Source organism: Pinus tabuliformis, chromosome 7 (assembly GCF_031772625.1).
Source record: "Pinus tabuliformis cultivar Carrire ecotype Pingquan chromosome 7, CPIR1, whole genome shotgun sequence".
In the NCBI taxonomy this organism is placed as follows: domain Eukaryota; kingdom Viridiplantae; phylum Streptophyta; class Pinopsida; order Pinales; family Pinaceae; genus Pinus; species Pinus tabuliformis.
In genome coordinates, this window is record NC_142293.1 from 1,927,750,451 (window position 1) to 1,927,775,876 (window position 25,426).

Below are 25,426 nucleotides of genomic sequence, written 5' to 3' on the forward strand. Positions count from 1 at the left end.
CCATTTGGTGGGTGATCTCCTTTAAGTACCCCTTTAATGGATAAACACAATGACATAATTACCTTTAAGATCACCTTCATTGGTGGGTAACCCTATTAAAAGGGGAGATATAAACTCAATGATTTTAAGACCTAATAGTTTGGTGGATGACCCTTCAAAAGTCGAGTCACCATCTCCACTCCCCTTTTAAAGGGTCTTCCCATAGTGTGAGGTGATTTCTCTTTAAAGGAGTTACGAGCATGTGATCTTAATATTGCCTATTTTGTTGTTCGACTCCCTAAAAAGGAATCCACAACAATCTGGGTGAGAGCTTCCTCACACTTCTCTACACCTTTCTCTAACTTTTTCATCCCTTAATTCTTCCTTTAGTCCCATCCCATTGAAATGAATATGTCGTATAGAATGAGAAGAATAATCTCAACTTCCAAGTACCCACAAACTATGTTCTTTATTTTTCTAATGAACATTCTCTACATTTTATAATGAACATTTTCTACTTCGTCATTTGGTTTATATTGATTTTATATAATCTTTTTAAGAATACATATGTATTGCTAGAACTTTTCTGATATTTATGGATGATTGTACACTCACAACAACAAAAAATAGATATAATGCTTTTAATAAAGTCACAACATGTGGAATAAGATGCATAAAGCACATATAGAAACAAAGCAAGTTAAAGAGTCAACATGGAGCCTAAGCATATGATCTTCATATATGGGAAATACATGGCTTTCAAATTAGAGGGTTAGATTTTCTCATTGGCAATCTCAAAAATTTCCTAAACAAAGTGATCTTTAAATTGCCTTAAACATGAAAAATATAGTTATGACCTTATACATTGCTCGTATAAATAATTTCCATACAATGAGGTCATTAACCAACACCATTGCTACCAATAATCACTATGATATCTTAATTATTAACCACATAAATTAATCATTGATCACTTATACTAAACACTTATTAATTCTAAAATACTTAACTTCTATAATGATCTTACACTCCATTGAGGAGTGACACTACATGTTTTTAATAAAATTGTATGGACAACATTCACCCTTTTGCTAATAAAGGTCTAAATCACAAAGTGAAGACATCATTATTTACACGTAATGCATCCATTAAACCTACCTTAATAACCACCTAGATTATGCATTTTCTCTATGTAACCAATACCAATTTCTTTATACCATGGATGATAATACTTAAATTCGAAATATTCTGCTATTTAAACTACTATCTTCATAATTTCACGACATGGACACTGAAAAATGAGAAAATAATTCTAGCATGGAACCCACTAAAATATGATGTTCAGTGATTAATAAATAAAGGTTGTTATTATGAACGTTGTATTTGAATGCATATACCTTTACTTTCCCATAAAATACATGTCTATGCTCTTTTCATATGCCTTATGGGTGGCCACAACATTCAACATGACCACTATTAAAAATAATCGAATTTCATGATAATGTAAAATTTTCTAATTAGTAAAAGTAAAACATAAATTTCAATAATATTATTGAAATTTTATATTAATAATATCATAAAATATTAATGCAAACAATATTATTGAACAAAAAAAACTAATGACAAAATCCATGTGCCTAATAACTCTGCAACCCCATAACAAGCTTTTGACCAAAGAAATAACTTCGTTATGATTGCATGCATAAATTCGACAAAACATTGTAAATATATAAACAAGTTGGCCATAAACCTAAAAGCACAACATATTATTTGCCTTTACAAGCACAATCTTGATCTTATGGAATAGATTTTAGGTTATAAAGACATTGAGTTAACCCTCCATTCATTGGAGAGGAGCAAAGTTTTGTCAAAAACAAAGTGACTTTCTTATATTTTTAAAAATAAAATTTAAATGAAAGTATAAGATAGGATATTTCTTTCGTTTAAATATCTTATTTAATTGATTAAATAATTAAAATTTAATATTCAAAATGTGGAATATATACTATGAGAAATTATATGGTCATGGATAATATTAATATTTTCCACATGCATTTTATATTGATTTTGAGTGATTTTATATTGCCTCCCATTATATATTATTATCATAAACGTGTCAATATTTTTAAGATGCGTAATTTTACGTCGTTTATCGTTTTTCATATGGATGGTAAGTGATCTTATATTTCTTCGTGGCAAACTTGAATTCTTTTTAATTAAATTTTAAATAATATTTATATGTTTAAGGTTGGATCTTTTCAAACATTTCATATAAAAAAAGTTAAAATGTTTTTAGAAGGGTTATTATTAAATTAATTTTTTATTGTGAAAATTTTATATCTGGTATTACATTTGATGGATTTATTGTTTGTTTTGTTTTGTTTGGGGATATTATGGGAAATATTGACTTTTAACAATTTTAGTGTGATTGAGATTATAAAATTTTTCTATCCACTTGAGGTTCTATGTGTTGAAAAATATTGAAAATGCATTAAGCAAATTTATTAAATCATGTATGTGGGTGTTAACATGGAGCTAGGTCATACTTTTTGGCAAGGTAGGTTAGGTGAAAAAAAATAGCTCAATTGAGCATATTAAGCATTTAATTGAGCTATTTTCTAGTGTTCGATCGAGCCCCTTGAATGCTAAAACAAATGCTTTATCAAAGGTTTAAAACTAACCCTCGATTGAGCATTAGGACCCGATCGAGCTCTAACACTTGATCAAGCTTTAAGGCTCGATTAAACGTTAGAGATCGATCAAGCTCTTGTTTTCTATTACATCGTGTGCCCACGGTCTTTTTGCATCATTTGTGCACAACCGCGGATAGAGAGGAGCTCGATCGAACTCCTCTTTTCTATTACATCGCACTTGTGACCTGCGCGCATCATTTGTGCACAAACCACAAACAGAAAGGAGCTTGACCGAGATATTTGGAGCTCGATCGGGCGATTGCATGATGGAGAAACCCAACAAACCTCGCCAACAACCCACCAACATCCTAGAGGCTTAAGCAAAGGTAGGTTTCCTATCCTTTTTGTCTTTTTCATTTAAGTTTTCTTGCAAAAATATATAAACTAGTTAAAAAAAAAAACCTTATAAAAACCACAAAAACCACAAAAAAAACCTTTGAAAACAACAAAAAAACAACTTAGAAAACCATAAAACCAACCTAAAAAACATAAAAAGAAAAAAACTTAGAAAACCAAAAAAACCCTAGAAAGCCACAAAAAAACAATTTAGTAAACCACAAAAAGCAACCTAGAAAATTCTTAAAAACTACCAAAAGAACTATGGTTTTAAATTTGTTTCCTACTTGCAATGATAACATGTTTATTATGCCTATTTATGAATTTGAATAGTAAAAACATTATTTTCTAATTATTTTAGGTTTTCAAGTTTTGAATTTTGTGAAATAAATTTACAGAAAATTTTAATTTTTTTTGTTATTTAAAATGCATTTTAAATTTCTAATAAATTTCACTGAAAATATACCCCAAAAAACTCCAAAACTCCAAAACAACCAAACTATAACCAATAAATAAATAAATTAGGAGCTTGAGATTGACCTGAGGAATACAGTTGCTCATGATGAACTTCTATTTATCAAATAAAAACAAAAATTATTTTAAATTTAAATTAATTTATATATTTTAAGTATTTTTTAATAATAAATATAGTACGATTTGTTTTAAAAATTAATTACTTAAAAATAAAATATTAATTTTTAAATTTAAAAGTCTAAAAAATGTTAAAACAAAAAATGAAAATTTTATTTTTTTTGTTATTTAAAATGCATTTTAAATTTCTAATAAATTTCACTGAAAATATACCCAAAAAACTCCAAAACAAAAAAACAACCAAACTATAACCAATAAATAAATAAGTTAGGAGCTTGAGATTGACCTGAGGAATACAGTTGCTCATGATGAACTTCTATTTATCAAATAAAAACAAAAAATTATTTTAAATTTAAATTAATTTATATATTTTAAGTATTTTTTAATAATAAATATAGTACGATTTGTTTTAAAAATTAATTACTTAAAAATAAAATATTAATTTTTAAATTTAAAAGTCTAAAAAATGTTAAAACAAAAAATGTTATATATATATATAAATAACCAAACATAACTTAGTTATATATAATATTTAACAATATATAATTATAATATAACCATATTTAACTATTATTTAATTATAACATCACATAGCTATATATTATAGTTCTAAGTATATTATTTATAACATAACATATTTCTATAACTATTTACTCATAACATAAAGTTATTTAACATAAAACATGCACATATTATAACTACAACATAGCATGTAACTGATCTGAAAATCACGCTATGAGTGATCTTAGTTAAATAATTAATGAATGAAGGTATTATAGACTCATGTGCTGGTGTGTGTCTATGTTATTTTAGGCAACGGATCGATCAGATTGCAAAATACACAGACACAGGAAAACAACAAGAAAATACAAGAACACAACAAATTAATAAGGAGTTCACCTTATTCTCTAGGGCTACATCTTCGGTCCAGCTTTCAGTGGTGGCCTTCTTTTATTGTGTCTTTAAAGCATAGATTTACAATGAGGAGCTCAATTTGAGTCTCCTAAAATAGATAATGTTTGGTAGGGTGGTTCATGGATCCCCCAAGCCACTAGAGTGCACAAACTCTTTTCCTTACCGGATCTTAACATCTTTGGTCTTTAATGGGAGGAACCCAATGCGGTGCTTAATTCCCAACAGATCCTCTTAGGGATTGCTCGAACCTCTCAAGCTTTTTGTCTGCTCGATGCTGCCTTAGGTAAGCTCAACTCTCTGTTTCTACTTCTTTCTTTACTGCCTTTTCTTCGCTCTCACTTTTCTTTGTCTTCGTCCTCTTCTCTTCTCTTCTTCTTTCTCTGTCTGTTCATGGCTTAAAGCCAATTTGTCTTTGACTATTCACTTCCTCTTCTGCCCCTTTGGATCGCCTGCTGTTGTTCGTTTAGAGTTCCCTACCTCTGCAACATTGCAACTTCGTAACTTCTTAGAGGGAGCGGCCGCTTGTCCTCTCACGAACTGCGCTAGCTCGTCCTCAACTGTTCGGTTTTTCAGTTACACTGTGGAATGAATCATCCGCCAACTCAGCGGTCAAACCAGACGTCAAACTTCTCTATGCCGCAGCTTAATCCCCTGTCAAATCCTGTTCCTCCATCGGGCGCAATCTCTGCCGTCAAATCTGGAGCCCCCAGATCCTACGACATTCGCTCATTTCACACATTTGACTTGCTTGAATATTAGCGCGGGATAAGAGGCGATTTTCTCTCTCATCCGCCGAACACGCATCTTGCGCTAAATAGAATCACTCGCTTTCGGCCAAATCCTCTTACCACCCAAGCATGCCCCCCACATACCGTCGGTTTTGGAGCGCGGGTTCCACCTTTCGCCTTAGTGCCTTCCCCATAGTTTCCCGGCTTCCTATGCGACCGAGCACTCGGGGCCTTTCCTTCTCGAGGGGTTTTGCCCAACGAGGCCTCTGTTTCCCACTCCGGGCTTCCTAACTGCCAGTTTTGCCTCCTGCCCAGTCTCCATGGGCCTTGGTCAATGCACTTTGAACGAGGTCCTCGTTGTTCCTTGCTAGCTGCAAACTGCCATTGCCTAGAGGCCTTCCTGATTGCTCTTTATTCATAAATTCGAAGTCTGTCCTATTTTGATACAGTCATAAAACTTGGATAATTTTCATGGATCCAATTCGGATCACGGCCTTCCCACTAAAAAAGCTTTTTGACCACCAAAAGTTGGTTTTCAAACATCGACTAAGTGAGGGTACAATTGTCTCACTTGTACAATCTCTATCCATTTTGCACTACTCGGCTTTGAACCCCAATTTTGAGGTACTCAACATCTCCTCTACGCGTTGTCCTCACCTTCCTGTCCAGAACTGTGTCTTCCTACAATTCATTAAGATATTTAGGTAGCAGGTCATCAATAGAAGGAAATTGACTCTACTCTTCGGGATCCTCAATCAGTGAAGGTTCAAGTAGCCTCAAGCAATCTGCATTTATGATTGACTAGATGTACATGTAAGCTGGTAGATCAAGGCGAAAAGCATTCTCACCAATCTTCGCAAGTATCCTGAAAGGTCCATACCTGATAGGCTTTAGCTTTTTACCTTCACCTTGCATCCTATCCTTGCTGATATACAGCCAAACTTGGTCACCAACTTGGAAGCTATGCTCCATCCGATGCTTGTCATGCCTTGCCTTGTATTTGGCTTGGCTCTTTTCCAGCTGTTCCTGTACTGCCTGGTGGATCTCTTGGATTTGTTCAATGAACTTAGTTGCCGTGTCCACATCACTGTGTCCCTCAACTGTGGTGTCTTTACCAAAGACAAAATCCAAAGGAGACCTTGGTGTGAAACCAAAATAGGTCTCAAAAGGAGATCTCTGTGTAGAAGAATGTTTTTCTCTATTGTAAGCATTTTGCACATAACATAAGTGTTCATCCCAAAGCTTAGGATGTTTGCTGCAATATCCTCTGAGTAACTGGATCACTGTCCTGTTAACTACTTCTTCTAGCCATCAGCTTGTGGATGAAAAGTTGTGCTTTTCTTCAGTTTGGTGTCCATCAGTTCCCACAGACTTGACCAAAAATTCCCCACAAATCAGGTGTCTCGATCAGATACAATGGAAGCGGGTAATCCAAAATGAACCCATACATGTTCAAAAAATAGTTTTGCAATTTGTTTAGCTGTAATCTGTTTATTACAAGGTATAAAAAATACATATTTTGTTGAACCTATCCACAACAACATATAGATAATCATGACCTTTCCTAGATATATGCAGTCCTCCAACAAAATCCATGGAAACACTTTCCCAAGGGTGAGAAGGTACTGGTAATGGAGTGTACAAGCCTAGTTTTCTATTATTGGGCTCGCTTTTAGCACACATAGTACACCCTCTTACATATCTAGAAATTGTCTCATTCATTTTTGGCCAATAACAAAATCTTTGCAGCTGTGCAACTGTTTTACTTACCCCAAAGTGACCTGATATTAGAGAAGTGTGTGCCTCTCAAATTCTCTTTACTCTTTCAGTTTGTGGAATGCATAACTTCCCACAATGATATAGGAGTCGGTCCTTTACATGATAATCTAATTCTTCTACTCGTTTGCCTTGACTTAAAGTTGCATATACATCTTTAAAGTCTATATCTTGAGCATATTGTTCAATGTAGCTCTCATGTAACACAGAATTATGATTAAGTATAGTAGATGCAGTTATAATTGGTATAGATAACATATCTGCAACTTTATTATGTATGCCCTTTTTATATCTGATGACTAAATGAAATTGTTGTAGAAAACCCATCCATATATAGTATCTTGATTGCTGCAACTTAGTTTGGGAGTGTAGATATTGAAGTGGTAAATGATCAGTATGTATTACTGTCTCTTTACCCATTAAGTAATGTTTCCACTTTTTCACACTCTGTACTAATGCATAAAATTCTTTATCATATGTAGGATAGTTAACTATTGTAGAATTAAATGTCTCAGAATGATAACATATGGGTTTACCGTGATGTGTTAAAAATTCTCCCATGGCATAGTCACCGACATTTGTTTGGATCTCAAATGGTCTTTGAGATCAGGCAGTGCTAGTACAGGTGCTATACTAATCTTTTCGTTCAAGGTGTCGAAGGCTTTCTGCTGTTTGCCTCCCCACTGAAACACCTTTTTCAATCCTATTAAAGCATGTAAGGGAGCTGCAATTGAGGAAAAGTTAGAAATGAACTTCCTCCAATATTGTGTTACTCCTAAGAAGCTTCTAACTTCTCTAGCAAATTTGGGTTTTGGGCTAGTTTACAATGACTGCCACCTTAGAGTGATCTATCTTCAATTCACCACCCCCTATTATATGACCTAAATAATTCCGAGATGTTTTGCCAAATTCACATTTTGAGAGTTTAACATGAAGTTTTTCTCTTTTCAAAACATCTAATGTCTGCTTAGCATGCTTTAAGTGTTCTTCCCACGTTTTGCTAAATATCATAATGTCATCCAGATACACAATAAAAAAATCATCAAGAAAAGGTCTGAGTACATCATTCATTAATCTCATGAAAGTAGCAGGAGCATTAGTTAAGCCAAAAGGCATAACCAGCCACTCATACAATCCCTGCTTTGTTTTGAAAGCAGTCTTCCATGCATCTTGTTCTGCAACTCTGACCTGATGGTATCCACTATGCAAGTCTAGCTTGGAGAAATAAACAACTTCTTTCAATTGATCTAAAAGATCATCTATGCGAGGAAGGGGATAACAATTTTTGATTGTTATCTTATTCAGTGCTCGGTAATCAATGCACATTCTCCACGAGCCATCTTTCTTCCTCACCAAAACGATTGGAGATCCACATGGTGATGTGCTAGGTCTGATGAACCCTTTCTCGAGCAACTCCTGCACCTGCTTCTTGATTTCAGCATTCTCTAAAGTGGACAACCTATACATTCCAATGTTAGGCAATGGAGCATCTTGCTGCAAAATAATATCATGCACTATTTCCTTTTTGGGTGGCAGACCTTTATGTTCTTGAAATAAGATATCATACTCTGAAACAACCTTTTCTAAATCAGCCTGCTATTTAGCATTACAACCCTCAAATACATTGGTTTTATCAAGTTTATTTTCCTTTACAACCATCAGTAAGAATTGTTTGCATGAATTTATCATTCGTTTCATCTACCTTGAGTTTATGAGAGTATAATTATTCTTGAGCTTATGAGCTCTTACAAAGTATTCGATTCCATCTTTAACAAGTAGATACTTGTTCTCAGCTCTATAGAAAATAGCTTTTTTGTTATACAAGTAAGGACTTCCTAAGACAATTCCACATATATCCAAAGGAATTATGTTTAACTCAACCTCATCTACAAATGCTGACCCAAAAAGAAAACTTGAGTTTGCACTGTCTAGTCACTTAGTTGTGCTTTATCATTCAACCATCCTAATGGGTATGGTTTCTTGTGAGGTGTAGTCACTAATCCCAACTTCTTTACAATTGCTTCAGAAATTAAATTTACTTGTGAGCCACTATCAAACAAAGTATCAATCTTTTGATGTTTGGAAATAACTCGAATATGGAAAATCTCATGTCTTTTTCTCTCATTTTCTTCATCAATAATAGATTGTGCAGAATTACTAGTAGATGCTTCAAAATTCTTACCTTTTATACCTGTGGCTGCAATAGTTGTTTCATCTCCTGAGTCTGACCCCAAATCTTTCTGAATCGCGGCAGCAGTCTTCTTCTTCTTGCCCTCGAACTTCTTAGGCCTCAACTCCGAATGCAGAATCCAATAGTGCTCATCATCATGTGCATCCTTCTTACAGTGAGTGCATGAAGACTTGCTCTTCTGTGCAGTGTTAACCTTCCTTGCTTTCCATTTTTTTTGTTTTCTCCTTATTCTTGCTTGCAGTGGGTTGGGATGATCCCCCAACTTCTGGACTTCCATTCTTTCCTCTAGCTTCTAGATGAGTAGCTTGTACAGATACCTCATCTATACTAGTGGGATTAAACATGAGGATAGTGTGCCTCATGTAGTTTTGTAGACCACCAATGTACTTCAATAGAGTCTTAGGTGAGTCTAATGAGATTCCTAGAATCAATGCTCTCTTTCTAAATTCTTGAGTGTACCCTTGCACACTTTGCCCCTTCAACTGTCGAAGAGTTTGCCAACTCATCATGGCTTGCTGCATATAGGCCAATGGATAGAACTGCTTTTTGATTGTAGAAACAAATTCACTCCAGATAGAAATAGTCTTACCATGTCTCTTCATGTCAGCTTGGGTCCTACCTTTCCACCAAACTAAGGCAGTGCCTCCAAGGTGCAGGCTTGCTAACTGAATCTTGCTCTTGTATGAGTCGATACTCTGCACTTTGCAATAAACATCAATTTGTCTAAATTGTCCAACTTTTCTACATTCAACTCTCCATCATATATAGGTAAATCAAATTTAACATCTAGTTTGATCAAAGATGCTTTATTTTTGTGTTCAGGGCTGTTAGGAGGTGTGAGAAAGCTTTCCTCTTTCCCTTTTCCTTTTGAGTGGTCATGGAAGTGAGACTCATCTTCTCCTTTGTCTTGTTTAGAGCCTGATGAATCTTCATCCTTATGTTTTCTAAAATCCTTATACATTTCTTCTACCATGGACTTTATGGCTAGGAAACTATCTATGAATTGAGGGTCTAGTCCCATAGAACCTTCCTCTGACATTGTCTTCCGAGGATAGACTCTCCCAATTTAAGGATTAGTTTCGACCAACTCTCCTTCTCCTAATTTGAGCTTTGATCTAGTTAGCATTCAACAGCTAAACCAACACAAGCTTGTCTAACCTTAACAACCTAAAGCTTTGATACCACTTGATCTGAAAATCACCTTATGAGTGATCTCAGTTAAATAATTAATGAATGAAGGTATTAAAGACTCATGTGCTGGTGTGTGTCTATGTTATTTTAGGCAATGGATCGATGAGATTGCAAAATACACAGACACAGGAAAACAACAAGAGAAACACAACAAGAAAATACAAGAACACAACAAATTAATAAGGAGTTCACCCTATTCTCCAGGGCTACATCTCCAGTCCAGCTTTCAGTGGTGGCCTTCTTTTATTGTGTCTTTAAAGAAGAGATTTACAATGAGGAGCTCAATTTGAGTCTCCTGAAATAGATAATTTTTGGTAGGGTGGTTCTTGGATCCCCCAAGCCACTAGAGTGCACAGACTCTTTTCCTTACCAGATCTTAACCTCTTTGGTCTTTAATGGGAGGAACCCAATGTGGTGCTCAATTCCCGACAGATCCTCTCAGGGATTTCTTGAACCTCTCAAGCTTTCTATCTGCTTGATGCTACCTTAGGTCAGCTCAGCTCTTTGTTTCTGCTTCTTGCTTTACTGCCTTTTCTTTGCTCTCGATTTTCTCTGTCTTCGTCCTCTTCTCTTCTCTGTCTGTTCATGGCTTAAAGCCAATTTGTCTTTGATTGTTCACTTCCTCTTCTGCTCCTTTGGATCGCCTGCTGTTGTTCTTTTGGATTTCCCTGCCTCTGCGTCATCGAAACTTCGTAACGTCTCACAGGGAGTGGCCACTTGTCCTCTCACAAACTGTGCTAGCTCGTCCTCAACGGTTCGGTAGTTCAGTTACACTATGGAATGACTCATCTGCCAACTCAGCAGTCGAACTGGACGTCAAAATTCTCTATGCTGCAGCTTAATGCCCTGTCAAATCCGGTTCCTCCATCGGGCACAATCTCCACCGTCAGATCTGGAGTCCCCAGATCCTACGACATTCACTCATTTCGTGCGGTTGACTTGCTCGACCGTTAGCACGTGATGAGAGGCAGTTTTCTCTCTCATCCGCCAGACACGCATCGTGGGCTGAAAGGAATCGCTCGCTTTCAGCCAAATCCACTTACCGCCTAAGGATGCCCCCGATATACCTCCGATTTTGGAGCACGGGTCCCACCTTTCTCCTTAGTGCCTTCCCTACGGTTTCTCGGCTTCCTATGTGACCGAGTGCTCGGGGCCTTTCCTTCTCGAGTAGTTTTGCTCAACGAGGCCTCTGTTTCCTGATCTGGGATTCCTAACTGCCAGTTTTGCCTCTTGCGCAGTCTCCATGGGCCTTGGTCAGCGCGCTTTAACCGAGGTCCTCGTCGTTCCTTGCTGGCTGCAAACTGCCACTGTCCAGAGGTCTTCCTGATCGCTCTTTGTTCATAAATTCGAAGTCTGTCCTGTTTTGATATAGTCATAGAACTTGGATAATTTTCATGGATCCAATTCGGATCAGTAACATAACTATAACTATAGTTCATTATATATATATATATATATATATATATATATATATATATATTTCTATATATAACAGACATAACATTATAACTATAACATAACATAGCGTAACATGTACATCATAACTATAACATTCAACATAGCATAACTATTTAAAACATAATATATATGTGTAAAAGTTTTAATAATGCATCATTGATAGATACATTAAATCCATCATGAAAAGTGCATTTAAAGTGAATAGAAACATTTTGACTCTTTTCTAATTTGTACCATATTGTTTCATTATGTAGTGGGTTGTAACAAAAACATTATCTTCATGTGCTTGCACCTAGTACATGTCATATGTCAAAGTCAAACATTATAAGAACTTAAAGTCTATTGGAGTATTTGGTTGGCATGAAATTTTATTAGTTTTGCAAATAAGTTTATTTCAATTTTTTACATATATATTTACATATTTATGCCCTATGAATAAAATGCATTATTTAGAAATGAGAAAAAGTGTGAAGGTAGATTTGATCACTTCTTTCGATTATGTTTACATGGAACTCAATAATTTGGTTGATAAATTATCAAAAAATGGACTCTAAAGTTTAGGACTTTAGGTTAGATTATTCTACTTGAGTTTATAAATGGTTTTTTTGTCAACATTCTTTCTAGGTCAACATTTTTTTCTTGGATTAGTTTATATGTATTATATGTAATATGTAGAGGCATCTATATACGTGCCCCAACAACAAACTGTCATAGTGCGAGGGGATCTACTATACATGGTCGAGCTCATGACAGGTCACATAGCCCACTCAAAGTGCACATTCCACTCATGGATCCTGCCTCTGACGTTATTCAAAGTGTCAGAGGAAGTGTTCATGTTTTTGTTGATGATCTTGCTACCTCTAGTGGACCCTCTTCACCTGTTTCAGGTGCAACTCCTGCATTTTTAAATCGCCTCCACTGATGTGTTTGAATTTAATGTATATGTTATTATGCTTCTAATTTGTTAAATATATGTTAATTTATGTTTATGATTTTAGACCTTCAACAGGGCGAAGTTGAGGATCCTAGTACAACATTGATCCCTTCATGGGACAATGCTACAACTCATATCACATTGGAGGATGTTACAACCCATGATCCAGGTGGCTCCAGAAAGACACATAGGACAAAGATGGCTCAAAATTCAAATTGTTTAGATTGTACTTGAACTAGGACCAGATTGAAGACCTCGTCATCCTGATCATGGAGGTGCGAACGGTTCATCAAACCGAGCTCGTATGCGAAAGATAGAGCTCTTCAAAGTTTGACATGACAAGAGAAAGTGGGGCCCACAGTATGCCACATGGCATCCCAGTAAGCAAATGGGACCCACATGGCAGCCCATCAGCCATTGACACTTGGCGTTTTCTCATTTGTCTCCTAAAAACTGGCATAAGAGACAAAAATCATGGGAAATGGTTAAATAAATAACCATATAATGAAATGTTTCAATAGTTATTAAAATAACTATATAAAACCATCCAAACACAAGGGTTCGGGATCAATGGCAAAAAACACCACTGAACCCTCCTCCACATAACCCGCATATATGTCATAACAATAGATATATATATATATATATATATATATATATATATATATATATATATATATATATATATATATATATATATATATCGTATATGTTATAGGTCGGTGTAACCCTCGATAAGGGCGCCGATACCTCCGCAGCGCCGACTGCCGATAAGTGCGATCGCCAATATGGATATCGGCGAAGTCCCGATAAAATCACCGATATATATGCAACCGCCATAGCCAATTGCCAATATATATGCAACTGCCATAGCCGATCGCCGATATATGCACCGTCGACAGTGTGCCATCGCCGGTTTTAAGCACCGATCGCCAATTTTGGAAACGACAATACATGTTTATGAGCTAACATCAGTTGTGCTGATAATGTGTAATGCAGGGTTTAAGGCATTGTTGGTTATAAAAGTGTTATATGCGGAGAAGGTGGGATTTGATCCCCCGACCTCTCCTTAACCATTTTCCTTACTTGCCAATGCGCCAACCACTTCCCTTGGTAAATCCGCCAATGAGTTTTTATTAAACTCAGAATTTTGCCTTTGCACACAATTCGAGGAGGAGAGAGGCTATAGGCACAGATTTTTAGGCAGAAGGAAGATTAATTAATATTTTAATGAAGGAACCATGAATTTTGTAGGAGGGCAAAATTTTCACTTTGTCAGAATTTGACAAGTTTTATATGGTTTTTACACCTCTCATCGCCATGAACACAATGGTTCTGTTCATTTCTTCATCAGAGGTCTGCATTTTCCAGTCAGCTCCAGAATGCATGTGTGTTGGCTTATTGGGCCCTGACCCAGGTTTGGAAGAGTTATTAGTCAATCAATTCCCGCAGCTACCGGCCCTTTCGACAACAGTCCACGGAGCGCGGACTGAGGTCTCACCCATGGTAGCAGGGGAGGGTGCTGGAACCAGGTTTCCGCACCCTTGGGATGTCTTGAAGTTATCCGGAGTGTTTGCGAACCATTCTGTAGCTTCGCGCTACTCTGCTTCCGTGTAGATTCGGAACAAAGCAAATCCTTAATATTTATTATTACTGAGGTTGTTACAGATCATATCTACTTCTTACAGTCTTTAAACAAACATTTAATAAAGATAACTAGTGCGCGCACCCAGAAATGTTATAGATTTGCATAAACTCAGACCATAAACAGATATATAAACTCGAAATTAACCAGATCCACAATATTTCAGAATCAACACAGTATTTCAGAACCAACTTATCTTTATTCAATTTTTTCGCCAATACAACCAGATCCACCTTGCGCACTCAGCTCCAGGGGTTTGCGCACACAGTTGCAGACTCTACCAGGCCTCTGCGCACACAGCTGTAGAGCCTCTATCTACTCACCAACACCTTTGACTCGGGCTTACAGATGCTTCCAGACTTCTTTCCTCAAAACCGCATTGCATTCCAGATCCAAAATACATACCACAAATTACTTTCTAACCATAGAACCTTGCTCGATTTATATATTTCCATGGTCTGTGGACCATGGATAGGCCGACTTATTTTACATTATTTTTTGGTGGACAACCCTTTGAATTGACTCATTACAGTTTGCGCTCCACACATCTCGCAGAGTCTTTACCATACTTTTACCCAAAATTGTGGGCTTTGAACTGCAAAACTGTTACGTGGGGCCTTCACTACCCAAAAATCCCCCAACACAATCATCGTGACTCATCCCGAGTCACTCAGATGGTGCGGCAATCTTCACGTGGAGGTTGGTTAGCAACTTCTGCGCTTTGCTTATACTTGCAACAAATTCTTCCGCCATCCTTTATACATGTTCTACGCGAGCCGCCGATGTATTAGTATCAGTAGCATATCAAGGATCATATGCTGCCTGCATGTGCGCTAACTTGCCCTCAATGGTGGTGGAGACTGCGAATGCTTCATCAAGCTAGGGCTGGATGTGGTCTTTAAGCACTACCTCTTTTTTCCAAGCCGCGTCCACCTATGCCTTGAGAGCCTGGGCCTCCTTCATTTTAGCCAACCACTGTGTGATAGTGACCGTCTGCACAATCCCCCAGACTGTGTCATAAGTCCACTGTAACTCCTGCGCTTCTATTTCCACTTGTTGTATGGTTGGGTCTTCTTAGAGGGAGGAGAGCGTAAGGAAGGATTGGTCTAACAGCCTCACGAAATCTTGGACCACACGCTTTATTATTTCCAATCCTTCTTGAATTTTTCTATGGTGTCGCTCTCTAACTTTCGGAGGTGTGGACGGTTGTGCCTTCAGTCTTATCTCTGCAATTTGTAAATTTAGTTCCCACTGAGCCTTCATGGCCTCCTCTTGGGCTGTACGAAATCCTACGGCCATACAATGAATCTTGGAAGTTGCTAGAAGTTTGGCTGGAATAGCTAACTCTGGTACCTTGCTGCAAGCTTCCATCATGGCTTGTTCCACTTCTTGGTTGTGTGCGACCAAATCATTGCACTAGAGACTGACCTGCTCCAGATTTCCCTTATGCTCTGTCAAGGTTTGGAGGGCGCGACCTTCCCTGACACGAAGCTCAGTGTTTACCCCATCCTGAAGTTGGTATAGGGTTTCTCTAGGAAGAGCGGCTAGATTCACCCCCCAATGACGCACGTCACCCTCGGCTTCTACTATGATAGTGTCTGCTGGCAACACTAAGGTGTTCATTGTGTGGGTGGGCGCTATCTGCTTGGCTGCAGCTGTGTCCTCTGTTGGATTTAGGATCACCCCACCCAGGTGTCGCACCTGTAATGCCTGCAACTGTGCTCTGATCCCCCCCAAAACAGTTGTCTGTTCTATCATTAGTTCCACCAACGCACCTGTAGGGGCAGTTCTCTCTCGCTTGCTACTGTCAACAAACTCTTTTTCCAAAGCCTTTGCTGCTTTGGACTTTTTGCGTGTATGCAATGATTCCTTACTGCGCGTCCGCTTGACTTGGGTTGATTCCGTAAGATGGTCCGTGCATTCTAGTGTCTCATGTTCCCTTTGCATGTCCTATTCCGAGGACATTTTCTGATTTGCTATGATTTCTTTGGCTATCACTTCCTTGGTCGCCTCCTACTACGAAGCTACCTTTTGTCCCTGATGTGTCTTTTCTGCCAATTTAGTGAGTTGCAGCTGGAGTTCCTTTTTTTGCTATTGTGCTACCATTCGTTCTAGTACGGCCTTGTATGGGGCACGCCACTCTAGAGGCCATGCTGCCAATACCTCATAAATGGCATCATCCATTGCAATGAATGGGAGCGTGATCCATGCTTGCTTTAGATCCTTCTGTGCCTGGATATATAAGTTATGCATGTCCACTTTGAACTTGGCCGTGCTTTGCAAATTGTTGTATATCGTTGGAGACATCCGTGCTCTACGTGCGATTCGTGTCCAGATACTCCCCTCCATGAAGGTCCAAAAATCCTTGATTTTGCAAACCCTTGCTACGTCCTTGGTAGCCCAAAGCGAAGTATACCACACTGCTTCAGGTAGGCTGTCCTCAATGCTGGGAAACTGGCTACCCTGTGACAGTTCTCCTTTAACCAGCAGGATTGATAGTAGTAACCATGCATAATGAAATGTCTTACCTTTGTCCTATGCTTCCTAACAATTTGTCAAAAATTCGTCGCATAAAAACTGCGCCTAGTTGAACTGAACTCCTTCGGCGCACTATTCCGCAAGCGCAATAATAGGGGCTGGCACCTCATTGGCGTGGCATTTCCTCATGAGTTTACTGGCTAGTAGCTGGGTAGTGACTCGCACCCTGCGGTCGTTGATGCTCGCTATCACATACCCATGCTTTCCCTTTTCCAACTTATATTTGGCTTTCATTGTTTCTGCAAGGCCCACCTTGCTACTGGTTCCGGCTATGTTTCTGGGGTCATTCCCTTTGACAGGAAAGTGGGTAATTCAGTGTACTAAATCAGCTGTGATAGGAATCGGCTCTTCCAACCAGAGATACCCATCATGTACTAGACATAGTAACTGCCAGATAACAAAAGTGGTGATGGTCGCGTGGTGATAGTGGGGTATCCACCTCAGGTTGAGTAAACCCGCCTTTTCCACACCTAGTAACCATTTCCATGGTAATAACTTATCTGTGGCCAATTGGGGGAACTTGTCGCTGTCCACTAGATCCCAATCTTCAAACTTGATACTTGGTACTTGGCCCAACGGAAAACCCTCAAACCTTATCTCATCTAGAAGAAGCAAGATCTGCAGCGTACTCTTTGCAGTGTCTAGGTCCTTCAGTATTTTGGTCGTCCCATTCCATGGAGAGACATATGGGGGTAATGAAGGTATTTGGAACACATCTTCTTCTTCCTCATCTTGTGCTTCAATCTGGGCAATCAGGTCTTTCAAATCTTTGTTGTCGTTGGCGGGTTTGGTGGTGACGACCTTACCCTTTTCGGCTACTGATATTTTGTTGAATCTCGATGATACCCTTACTGGCCCCATCATCTGCTTGTTTTTTCCGGGGTCACAGTGTGCGTGGGGACTTTGGAACCTCGAGAGCCGTAGTCACTTCATCTGGCTCTTCCTGAGTTGGATGGAGTTTTTCCACAAACCGTGCCTGGGTTCTTGCCATGGAACTTGTTATAGCCTAAATCTACCTCAGGCTGAGAAAGGCAGGTCTAGGGTAACATCAAAACATTCTTAACCTGGTAGCTAGCCCTACCATGTCGGGAGAGGGTTTTCTCCTTGTCAATATCAATTATAATATGGTAACTAGGGCTTGAGATGACTGAAATGAATGCTTATTTTAGGCTAGGTATATTAGGTCAGAGGATTTTGTTTGATTTTAATGGTTGGTTGCTGGATGAGATGTGGAAGGCAGTTTTGGGTCCGGGGAATGAGCTCAGATTTGCATAGGTTTCTGTGGGATGAGGTAGGAAAGTGTTTTAATACTTTAAATTAGGTGCAATGGTGAGTCTAAAGACTGGTGAGGACTTGGAGAGGGCATGCAAGTGTCATGAGTCCTCTTCCAATAGCAAAAAACATGTAAAACTAAATAAACCCCAAGGTAGAGCACTGAAACATCAATGATTTCCACCTTTTCACTTGATTCATTTATTTATGCAAAAAAAGAGAGAGATAATGGCACACATAAACATATGATAAACTGAATCACAGAGGAGAAAACAATACTAATTCACCTTGCCACAAGAATCCCACAAAATGCTGCAAAACCCTGGTCTATTTCCTTGCCAAACTGCAGAAGTGATGTACAATAGTGCTCAAAGCATCCACAAGAGTCCAACCTTGACAAATGACTGAAAAAACACATGATATAGACATCCAAACCACCTGTGCTATCCATCAGGGGTCGAATCCATGAGAAGAGGGGTGGTTTCAACCATATCTAAACTAGGAACACAAAAGTAGGTAGTGGAACAACTTGCCTCTAAAACTTAGGAAACCAATTCATTACAGCTCAAAACCACCTACAACTGATGTATCTACCTCCTTAAGTAAATTTTCATCATTTTTACATCATAGTACATCTATTTACATCATATTACATCATGAATTTGACCATGAGAGAGAAAAAGTCAAACTGGTAGAAAACTAGGTGAAATTCTGAGCAAACAGGCAAAATTGGCAAATTTTCATCCTATGCGTAGTGCCATTTTTTCTATGCATAACGCTTTTTCCAAGCCACTTTTGGAAGGCTTCCCAAAGTCCAAATCAGGTGCAGGATAGCTCATTGGAAATTTTGGTGAGTCTACTTTCTGGGACAACTTGAATTTTTTGATTTGGAGTCCATTTTCCCCTCCAAAAATGCAATATCCCAAGACTGCTTCCTGTGTGGCCAAAAAGTGGCAGAGAGGGCATTTTTTGGGTGTTTTTGGCCCTTTTGGAGGCCCAAAACTTGTCAAAACTTCACAACCATTTTTGAGCAAGCATATTTTTTCATGTTGATTCCAAATATGTAAGCCATTTTGCAAATGGAGGTCCCCATCAAAAGCATAGCGCCGGTGGCACTATGCACCTGCCGGAAAAACCTGTTTTTTGCTTGAAAAATTCAAAAATGTCAAAAACTTCACCAAATTTCTTGAAATTTGGCATGAGTGATCTTTGTTAGGTGCTATGCTGGGCCAATGATGCTTCAGCCAAGATCTTGAGTTTATCTTGCTCTTTTTTGCTCCTCAAATCTCTCTTTAACTTGGCTTTTAGGCTTCTTATCCTTGTCTTACAAATTTTGTTCTGGGCCAAATAGTGATAAGCCATGTGGCGCAACATCTTCTTCTCCTTGTTAGCTTTCTCAAGCAATTTCTCCAAGTGAATGTTTACCCTCTCTAGCCATGATTCCTGGTCAGCTTCAATTTCTTGCTCAAGGGGTGTCAATTTGACTTTCCTTCTTTTTGCTGCTTGCCTATTTTCCCTTATGGTTTGCAGCTCTATGATTGTTTGTTTGTCCTTCAATTTCTTATTATCTTGCTCGAGGAAGTTAATAATCCACTTAGCCCTCTCAAGGTCAAGTGATAAGGCATGGACGTCAACTTCTTTCTCTTTGATGACCTCCTCAAGAGTCTTGAGCTTTGGGAGCCCGAATCAGCGTCCTCATCCTGAACCAAAAATAAAATCTCTACCTTGACCTTCAGAAGGCCCTTCATCGTGCAAAGGTTTCTTTCCTTTATCATGTACCTATACTACTGAAGAAAAAGGAAAAGCCCATTTCAACCCAGGTGAAGATAGCATTTGCCTGTGATCCGGTGAAGGAAACGAGACCCCTTCCACCCTTGGTGGAGATAATACTCGTTTGGCAGCTGCAAATAATCTCCTTGTGCCTTTTTCATAAGTGAAAAACACTGGCACACCTATTGTTTCAGTCTCATGAACATCTGGCTGGTTTGAAGGTCCTCTTTCCTCTTGAAACACTGATGGGGTTACTTGAGGGATTTTGAAAACCTCATGTGAAATGAAGGTATCCCATGAAATATTCAGCAAGCTTAGCTAATGCAAAACAACAATTTTAATCAATGAAAAATGATAAATACTACTGAACTGCTGAGGAAGAGGTTTCCTTTGCACATATGTAGCCATCTTCTCAATATTTTTGCATATAAAATATGGGAGGTTCATCATCCTCTTGTGAAATGCATCAACAATCTAACATGGTAAGTATACAAACGAGAAAACCTCCCTTCACAGGTGAAATACTTGATAATGAGTTTCATGAGTGGAGCATAAGTATCTTGCAAGTATCTGAAAGGAAAGACCCTACTGATTTGCCTTTGATAACTAGCCTTGATGTAAGGCTCATAATGCTCTCTGCCCACATGCTGCCCCTTATTCCACTGTTCTCCCACATTAGGAATGCCTGTTGCTACTGCAATGGTTTCAGGTGTCAAAGTGAAAGAGACACTAGCTAGGTTCACCTGGCCATTATGAAGATGAAGAACAAATAACCTAGCAAGTTCATGGTGATATTTCACCCTCTCCACCATTTCACAAAACTGGTAACAAGACTGATGTTTAAAACATGTTACTGCAAGAGGGCAAGCTAGTAACTCTGTGAGAGTGGTGGGCTCCTCCCAGATGTGTTTTCCTCCTTTATGTGGTTTTCTTGGTGCATGAGCCTCTTGGGAAGAATCACTGACAGTTTCATCATCCCTCTCATATGCTGAATCTGTTTCCATACTTGCAAATGTGGAGTGAAGAATGATGAGTATGAAGAGATTTTTAAAGTATAGGGTGACTGCTGTTTTTCTTTTTGGGAATAAAGGGATTGACTGATAGTAGAACTGTAAATGAGGGTTTTGATGATGGAAGTAGGGTTTTAGGGAATGTATAGGGTTTAGGAAATGGGAATTAGGGTTTAGAGAATGGTAGGAATTATGTATAGGGCTTAGGGTTTGGTAATAGGGGGTAAGGTGAGTGCCAATGGGAGAGGGAAAGAGGAAGGGATTTAGGGAAATTTAGTGCAGGGGCATGGGATGTAGGAAGATAATCACAAGGGATTTAAAACAAAAAAAAAACAACAAAATCCTAGAAAATTTTGGAGGCAGCTAGGGTTTCATTTTTAGACACTCAAATCACCACCAAAGATGAAAAAATCTCTTGCTAGGTCAGATGAGAGGATTTACTTACTTGTTGAGAGGTTAGTTGTGAAATTGGAGGCTTGTGAAATCGATGAAATGTGATTTGGAGCTCATCTGGCAGATGCGTAGCGCTGCCTCCCAGGTGCGTAGCACACTTTCTATGCGTAGCGCACGACCAAATTACAGTTCAAAACCTGCGCCCGGTGCGTAGCGCCAGGCAGGTGCGTCACGCCAACGCCCAGGTGCGTAGTGCCAGTGAAAACTTGAATTTTTGCTGCAATTTCCTTCTTTCTCCCACAAAATGTGATTTTCTCCCTTTCTCTCTCTCTCTTGCACAAAATGAAGTTTTCAAACACCAAGAAGAACTTTATATCCATCTTGACTTTAATTTTTTCCTTTACAAACCCACTTTTCTAAAGTTCTTTTCACTTTGCTTTAAAAACCCTGTTTTTCATTTTTCAATTTGACTCTTTTGATCATTTGATGAACTGATGCTTTGATATTTTTGTTTTCTTGCAGTGGCTGGAGTGATGGAGTTTGGTAAGGTGACCAAGGGCAGTAGCTGGAGCTTATTACATATGAAAACGTTGAAATTACATAAAATTTGTACATGAAAATAGAAAAAACCCTGTTTTCACCTCAAAACAGAGTTTTGAGGTAAAAACCTTTTACGAAGCATATCATCAATGAAATTTGTAATTTTATGAACTTATTAGACATCATCATGTGCCTGCTGACCTCTTGTTGAGTTTTTAAAGACCATGGTGGCAAACCCTAGACCTAATGAGACCTAAAAAACCCTAAAATAAATTTTGCAAATGGAATGAAATAAAATGATAGCAAATGACATGTACATGTGAAAATAGGCCAGCAGATAAATGGCATGAGGGAAATTGACAAAGAACCACTACCATCAGTTGATCCATGACCTAATGGAATGCAGCTGATCGGATGAGACACCTAATATGCATGCAAAAAGAGAAATTTGATCACTGATGGAGGGATGAAGATACCGACACTAACATAACTCGTGGGGCATTTGGTAGGAGGGTGTTTGCTGGTCGTCACTGTTTTGGATCTCACCTTTCCTAGTGTTCTCTAGAGGGTGTTATAGAAGCGCGCAAATTTATATATATCCCTTCCCTCCACTGCTTGGGCATTAATATCTTTTAGGCGGCAGATCTTGTTGTATCTATCTCGGAACTTCTGTCTTAATGACCCGCTGCCCACGCCTCTTTGCCATATCTGGAACTTCTTGTCAGGAATAGTGGTGTTAACGGTCACCTACCAAACTCACCATGTGGCAGCGCAACCCTTTTGGCGTAGCCACGGCCGTGCTATCTGACTGGCCCTCACTGACCTACTGCAGATTAGTTTATAGTCCCGTGCCCTCTTTCAACTATGGGGGGCACTGAGACTGTGCCTTCTATAGCTAATCTGGTGGTCGCACCTCCGATGCGATGTCTCAGCTTTCCTGCTAGCTCGAGCTGTGTGCACCTTTCGAGTGCCTTTTTAGCCGTTATTCTTCGTGTGCTGTTGTGTGGGGTATATCTCTCCGTAGGTGTAGGCGAAGCCATGATAGCAGGGTCGCGGCTCGTTATAGTTCTCCCGGTTCCCTTATGTGCAAACTCGTGTGACCGACATGGCCATCACTACTTTCCATCTTGTTGATTCCTACTATGTTGTTGGGAAAAGTATCCAATACGGAATGACCCTATCCCACTCTAAGGGTGATAGTACCTCAGCAACAACCGAATGCAAAGCTATTCAAGATTACTTCTTTATGAGATGTAAGAGAGGGGAGAAAGAGATCCACTAACCGTTGTCTTCCGCTAATGTTTGATCCAATCTTCTCTCCTTGCTGCTTGCTCCCAGTTCCTTTCTCTTTCACTGGCCCAGCTACACAAAGATCCTGCAAAAGCACAAGAAAGGGAAACTACAAGAAGCATACATCCATAATTGATTCAAGGATTAGAATAAATCAAATATACAAGCATCAATACGCCACAAAGACACATGCATATAGAAGAACCTCAAATGCTTTATTAATGGAAGAAGTAAAGTTCTGAGAGTGTTACAACCATAAGAGGCCCAATCCAGCAACACCTCCCAGCAGAAAGAAATCTCCTCTTCACCTCCCTCAAAGCAATCACCCAATAGTTCTATACTCAAACCAACAACACTTCCTTACATTCACCAGATTCCAGCCTCCCTAGACCTCATGAGAGAGCTCTATATATAGGAGATTTGGAGAAAGGATGAGTCAGCTTGAGCTTGGCATGGAGCTGACTAGTGTCCTCTCCCACTTTAGTTATTCTTCAGTTCTTGAGTCCACTTGGAGGTTCTTGCTTCCACTTGGAGATCTAGATCCTCTTACTCATCTCAAGGCGAATTCCCCGATCCAAGTGTCATTTTGGAATCTTCCTGGGAATTTGACACCTTGAGGAATGACTGTGCCACTTGGCCAATCTCGCCCAGCGCAGTTAGCCTTCATTACTGTTGACATTCAGCACAGGTACAGAGTGGAGCAGTTGACATTCAGCGCAGATGCTCAGTGGAGCAGTTGACATGATCCAGAATTAGCTTGTTTTTGAGTGTTTTCAGGTGGAGAACTGATATTTAGTGCTGTGGTTTGCTGACCTTGTTCCTCTAGGGGTGGAAACAACATGTTTAGGGACTTTGGATCCCTTAGATTATTGACATTTCATGCTTCATGCTGTAAGGCACAAAAATGTCTATAACAGTTGCCCCCTAAAGTATGAGGTCGTTTATCGGGTGAAATGCTTTATCAGGAGGATCCAAAGTTCATTCAATCGCTGAGAGGTGACCTGTAATAAAATACAATACAATACATTATTTTTCATTCTGCTTTCATGATCTAGCTGAGGCGGGCATTCCCATGCTCAGCTTTATAAATTCATTTTGGTACATAGAACAGACGATCGTCTGATGGTAGACTGATAATTCTCTGCTGAAATTATCATCCTTTGAGTAGGATGATCATCTGCTGCAATGATGTACATATCAAATGTCTTTATATTTCCTGAATATATATCGCAGCCCGGATGGATGAAACTAGATCCGGGGTCTTCAAACTCGTTCGATCTTCACTCTAAGTACAAGTCGATCCATGTGAGAATTGCGCTGAAGTCGAACATGGAAAGACATCGCTTGATTACCGGTCAATAATGTAAACCGTTAACAAGCGCGAGAGGAATCACCAATAATGACAATGACCCTCAAGGTACTGTAGTACAATTCACGTGGTGTGAATAAAGGACTTGGCGTCGAACACCACGCAAAATCTTCTGGTCGAAGGTCATTGATGTATACCTGTCGCCGGAAGTGAGAAACTTGCCATTGAGGCATGCAAGCTTCAAAGTACTGAGGGGGTTGTTCCTAGATCAACTTCTTGGATAATGGGCTGAAGTCGACAAGAAGCGATCCGTCAAAGGAGGGCCTTAATGAATCCCACATCAGTGACACGGAACGGAGCTAATGATTTTAGTGGAGGTGAAAACAATATGTGAAATATGATTCAGGGTGGCGATCATGGATGGATGAAGGATAATGTATGGCAGTGGATGGGACACGGTTGACTCTTTCTGAACAACATCTCTTGAACATATAACGACACTGATGTGATGGATCGGTAGCATTACCCCAAATGTGGATGGTTTGGCGAGGACCATGGTGATGAGACCGGTGAATGAAAACAACCCAACCCGATGTGATACGGAGGACAAAGTGTCATGTTCAAGAGCGACTTGCTACCATTAAAGCTTTGAGGTTCTCCCAATTTTTCCCCAGTCATTTCTGACCAGTACCTCTTTATTTTTGTCAAGCTTGAGGAGGATAACATATGCTTGTTCTATAACCTGCCCTTCGGGCAAGCCCATCGCTATGTTTTAACGAGCCTAGCGATAGGGAAACTCGTTCTCGTCTAAAGACAAGTTTGTCGCTATTTAATCATTTTAACGAGTCTAACGATAAGGAAAACTCG